The sequence below is a fragment of the Saccopteryx bilineata genome, chromosome 3 (genome assembly GCF_036850765.1).
Source record: "Saccopteryx bilineata isolate mSacBil1 chromosome 3, mSacBil1_pri_phased_curated, whole genome shotgun sequence".
NCBI classification, from domain to species: domain Eukaryota; kingdom Metazoa; phylum Chordata; class Mammalia; order Chiroptera; family Emballonuridae; genus Saccopteryx; species Saccopteryx bilineata.
In genome coordinates, this window is record NC_089492.1 from 276,944,332 (window position 1) to 276,950,331 (window position 6,000).

Consider the following 6,000-nt stretch of genomic DNA (forward strand, 5'->3'; position numbering starts at 1 on the left):
CCCGGGCGCTGGGGATGGCTCTGTGGCCTCTGCCTCAGGCGCTAGAGTGGCTCTGGTCGCGACAGAGCGACGCCCCAGAGGGGCAGAGCATCGCCCCTGGTGGGCGTGCCAGGTGGATCCCGGTCGGGCGCATGCGGGAGTCTGTCTGACTGCCTCCCCCGTTTCCAGCTTCAGAAAAATATAAAAAAAAAAAAAAAAAAGAAGAGCTCGGTTGCTGAGCAGCAGAGCAATGCCCCAGAAGGGCAGAGTATCACCCCCAGTAGGTTTGCCAGGTAGATTCTTGTGAAGTGTATGCGGGAGTCTGTCTCTGCCTCCCCTAATATCACTGAATAAAAAAAAAAAGAAGGGGCTGTTGGAGCTTAGGAGAGAGAATGGTAAAGGTAAAGCACCTGGGGGGAAGGGGGAGAAGAAAAGGGAGGAAGAGGGGAAAGGGAGGGGAAAGGAAAGGTGCACGCTCCTGGGAGGTCGAATGTCTCTAAAGCATCCCTTGATCCAGACCTCTAAACTCCAGATTCATATGTCCAACTGCCTCCTTCCACACCTTCACTCAGACATCTCAAAGTTAATACAACGATCCTGAACTGTCCCTCTGCCCCAACCCCCTCCTGCTAGCAGGTTTCCCCATCTCATCCTAAAAGTCAACGCCTGCTTTCCAGTCGCTCAGGTCAAAGACATGGGTACTGTTCCTGACTCCTTTCCCTTCTCATATCCAGCTCTAATTCCTCAGTGAACTCTACTGGCTCTAATTTAGAACATATCCAGAATCTGGGTCATTCTCCCCGTCTCTGCTGCAGCTCCAGGCTGCCACCACCTGTCACCGGAATAAGCCCCTATCCCCAGCCCCACCCTTGTCCTCTAGTCGGCTCTCAACAAGCCAAGGTGCTCCTTTAAAAATGTCAGTCAGGCCCTGGCTGGTGGCACTGTGGAAAGAGCATTGGCCTGGAGCGCTGGGTTGCCAGCTTGATCCCAAGGGCACCTGCTCGATACTGAGTTCGCAGGTTTGCGCCCTGGGTAGGGCCCAGATGAGAAGCAATCAATGGCACAACTAGGTAGAACAAATTGATGCTTCTCTCTCTCCCTCCCCCTTCCTCTCTCTCTAAAATCAATGATGTGACTCAAAGAAAGAGTTTTAGGGGAGGGGCAAAGAAAGGCACCAAACAGGAGTTTCTGAAGTTTGTCCAGTTGAACTTAGGAACCGTCTAACCCTCTGTGTAACGACCAGTGTCGCAGTTCTGCTCCCAGATCTAAAAACCTGAACATTTTCCCCAGATAAGAGAGATCAGAAAACACCACAAAGAGGGATGGAGACTGTTGGAATGAGTTCTGAAAGTGGCAGGAGAAAGGTGGAGAGAAGGAAATAGAGTGGGAGTGAGAAGAGGAGGCAGGAGGGGAATAGGAAAGGTGGGGAGAAAAAGCGGGAGAGAAGGAGAGATGGAGGGAGAGGAAGGGAGAAGGCAGAGATGAACTGGAGCCCTGGGAGAAGGAAACGACACAGGGTAATAACAGTGGCTATCGTTTATTGAGCACTTACTGTGTGCCAGCTACGGCACTGTGTGCTTTACATGCCTCATCTCATGTAATCCTTGCTCCTACCCCAAGGAGGTAGCTTCTATTTCATTATCCTATTTTACAGATGAGCACATTGAGGTCCAAGTGAAGCTGAGAAATCCGACTGAAGCCACATAAGCAGTGGACCTGGAATCTCAGCTCTGGCAGTCTGACTCAGGGCTCATTGGGTGGGGTTTACCCTATGCAGATGAGGATCAGGATTTTTTCTGAAGAGCAGTGGGCAGCCATGGAGGGTTTCTTAAGCCAAGGACTAAGCAGGGGTCCCCAAACTTTTTACACAGGGGGCCAGTTCACTGTCCCTCAGACCATTGGAGGGCTGGACTATAAAAAAACTATGAACAAATTCCTATGCACACTGCACATATCTTATTTTAAAGTAAAAAAACAAAACGGGAACAAATACAATATTTAAAATAAAGAACAAGTAAATTTAAATCAACAAACTGACCAATATTTTAATGGGAACTATACTCCTCTCACTGACCACCAATGAAAGAGGTACCCTTCCAGAAGTGCGGCGGGGGCCGGATAAATGGCCTAAGGGGGCCGCATGTGGCCCGCGGGCCGTAGTTTGGGGACCCCTGGACTAATGTGATCTCTCTCAGCTATAAAGAGAGTGACTAACTCCTCCTTCAAGGGGCTGCTGTGGAGATTATCTTGGTTCATGGAGGAAAGTCCTTGGACAAAATGCCTGGAAGGAGAGAAGCTCTCAAGGAACAGATGATTTTTCAGAGGCCGCTCCGGCTGGGCCAGAAGATCTTACACATGGTCACCTACTGCCACCATGTGGTCATGCTTCTGTATGACATGCCAGATTCCAGTTAGCTAAGTTTGGAAGGGTCACGGTTGGTCTGGGCAGGGAAAAACAGCTTCATTAGGGCTGCGGCAAGGGGCAATGGGTAAGCTCTCAAAGAGGGGCTAGAGTTCTGGGGTTGAGAGTCTTTGTCAGAGGAGCTGTAGAACTCTGACGTGGATTATTGTATTTTTTTCATGTATAAGACGCACCCTTTTTTGAAAAATTTGGGGTCTATAAACTGGGTACCTCTTATACAGAGCGCGGTTATAGATTTTTTTTTACTTGCTTTTTCCACTTTTTCGTGCTTGTTTTACACTCATTGTTGAAGACAGTGATTCGTCATCAAACACAGGACAAGCTAATGGATGGATGTTTTGACAGTGATGAGGAGTTGTATGAATTTTACAATGAATAAAACTTGAGTTCAATAACTTTATGTAATACTTTTTTTTTTTTTTTTCAAATTTCGGGCCCCAAAATTAAGTTGCGTCTTATACATGGGAGTGTCTTGTACATGGAGAAATATGGTAACTGACTCGGACATATAGCCTTGGTCTGGCGACACAAACCATGCTGAGATGTGGTCCTTGCTCTAAAGCAGTGGTCCCCAACCTTTTTTGGGCCACGGACCGGTTTAATGTCAGAAAATATTTTCATGGACCGGCCTTTAGGGTGGGATGGATAAATGTATCATGTGACCAAGACAAGCATCAAGAGTGAGTCTTAGACGGATGTAACAGAGGGAATCTGGTCATTTTTTAAAAACAAAACATCGTTAAGACTTATTTTTTTTTTTTCTCTGCATTTTTCCGAAGCTGGGAACGGGGAGAGACAGTCAGACAGACTCCCACATGCGCCTGACCGGGATCCACCCGGCACGCCCACCATGGGGCGATGTTCTGCCCCTCCGGGGCGTTGCTCTGTTGCGACCAGAGCCACTCTAGCGCCTGGGGCAGAGGCCACGGAGCCATCCCCAGAGCCCGGGCCATCCTTGCTCCAATGGAGCCTCGGCTGCGGGAGGGGAAGAGAGAGACAGAGAGGAAGGAGAGGGGGAGGGGTGGAGAAGCAGATGGGTGCTTCTCCTGTGTGCCCTGGCCGGGAATCGAACCTGGGACTTCCGCACGCCAGGCCACGCTCCACCACTGAGCCAACTGGCCAGGGCCACAGACTTAAATATAAATAAAACGGAAATAATGTAAGTTATTTATTCTTTCTCTGTGGACCGGTACCAAATGGCCCACGGACCGTTACCAATCCACAGCCCGGGGGCTGAGGACCACTGCTCTACAGGACCTCCTAGTCTGATGGGGAGACAAGATGGGAGATGCATTAGTATCTGGAAAACAGCGAGTACTCCTGGGTCCAAATCCCAGTCTTCCCACTTCCTGGGACCTCACTTCTCAGAGCATTGGTTTCCTCACTTGTGAAATGGGGACAGAAGAGAAGCTGCCCCAGGAGACTGTTGTGAAGACCAAAAGAAGTAACAGAAAGCACTGAGCACCTATATCTGGGCCACTGTCAACACTCAGTATGTGACCCAGAGGCAGGATGAACCAAGCACGCAGGTATAATGGGAAACACCTGGGTCCCGGCTCCACTGCTGTCACTCAATTTGCTCTGTGGCCTCTCCTCACAGAGCCTGTTTCACCAGCCACGCAATGTGGAGTTTGGATAAAACCACTCAGCTCTCTTCTAACTTATCAATTCCCTTGCCCAGGCCAGCCCAGATCTTTGGCCATGAGGGACACAGAAGATCCAGAAGGTCTGTCTCCACCCATTTACATATCTGACCCTGAGCATCAGCAAAACAGAGGTAATAATTCAAGCTCCATCCAACCACAATGTGGCTGGGAGGCAACTGAGATAACGATGTGGAGGCTGGTGCAACCCATGAATTGCAGAGCCTTGCTCCTCAAAGGGTGGTCCATGCACCAGGGTTGACACCACCTGGGAACTTGTGGGAAATGTAGACTCTCGGGTCCCACCTGACCCCCTGACTCAGAACCTGCAGTTTAACTCAGGTTATTCCTACACACATATAAAATGAGTTAGAGACACACTGTTCTGGGGCGATGGTTCTCAACGTTGACCACACAGTAGTAGAATTGTTGAGGAGTCTTCAAAAATCGTGATGACCACGCAGCGGCAGCCCTGGGGATCTCTGGAGATGGGACACGGACAGCGGTGTTTTTTAAAAGCTCTCCAGTACAAACAACATTATAAATAGAGCCACTTTAACAAAGAGCCAGAGCTGCCGTGCCTGAGATCCCGCCTTGTACCTCAAACCTTGGAATGTTAAAAACAGGACAAAATAACCTTGGGCTGGGCCCTATGCAACGTTGTGCCATGCAAAAGAACCATCTGCCAAGATAAAAAGAAAGCAGTTATTGTGACTACTATGCTGATGACCAGTGAACTGAAATGGAAAACATTGCTTAGAATGAACATCACCATGTTTTATATATTATCAGCGCCAATAGAAATGCCTTCCTTCTAGAAACTAATTTAATTTTTCCCTTTCCCTTTCTCATAAATACCCATTGCCTTTGCCTAATTAGAACATTATTTGGGCTTCCACCTGAATTAATGATTCCCAAATAGCTCTTCTTACTGATCTCAATAAATGCTTGTTAACCTCTCACTTTGAAAGGCTTTATTTTTAAGTTAACACCAGGTAATTCCAATGTGCACTCATATCTAGTGCCAAGAAGGCAAATATATTTTCTCTTTTGTGCCAACTAAAATCAATGGACAGTGACTTTCTAGAATGTTCACCAAGAAAGATAGGATATGTGCCCCAAGGGCTGGGTATAAAAAGCAGCTAGCTTTTATGGAGTTCATTAGGTGCCAGGTCCTGGGCTGCCTGCTTTACAAGTATGTTGCAATTTAGTGCTCACACTAACTGAGATATTATTATCCTCATTTTTATGGCTGAAGAAACAAAGAGGGCATGACTTACCCAAGGCTATACAGGCAGTGACAGAATTGGGAGTTATCTGAATATATATATATATATATTTTTTTTTACAGAGACAAAGAGAGAGTCAGAGAGAGGGACAGACAGACAGGAACGAAGAGAAATGAGAAGCATCAATTATCAGTTTTTCTTTGCGGCACCTTAGTTGTTCATTGATTGCTTTCTCATATGTGCCTTGACCGTGGAACTACAGCAGACCGAGTAACCCCTTGCTCGAGCCAGCAACCTTGGGCCCAAGCTGGTGAGCCTTGCTCAAACCAGATGAGCTCGTGCTCAAGCTGGCGACCTCGGGGTCTCGAACCTGGGTCCTCCATATCCCAGTCCAACGCTCTATCCACTGCGCCACTGCTTGGTCAGGCGGGAGTTATCTGAATGTTTATTTATTTATTTATTTATTTTTACAGGGACAGAGAGAGAGTCAGAGATAGGGATAGACAGGGACAGACAGACAGGAATGGAGAGAGGAGAGATGAGAAGCATCAATCATCATTTTTTTTTTGTTGCCATTGCGACACCTTAGTTGTTCATTGATTGCTTTCTCATACGTGCCTTGACCGCGGGCCTTCAGCAGACCGAGTAACCCCTTGCTCGAGCCAGTGACCTTGGGTCCAAGCTGGTGAGCTTTGCTCAAGCCAAATGAGCCCACGCTCAAGCTGGC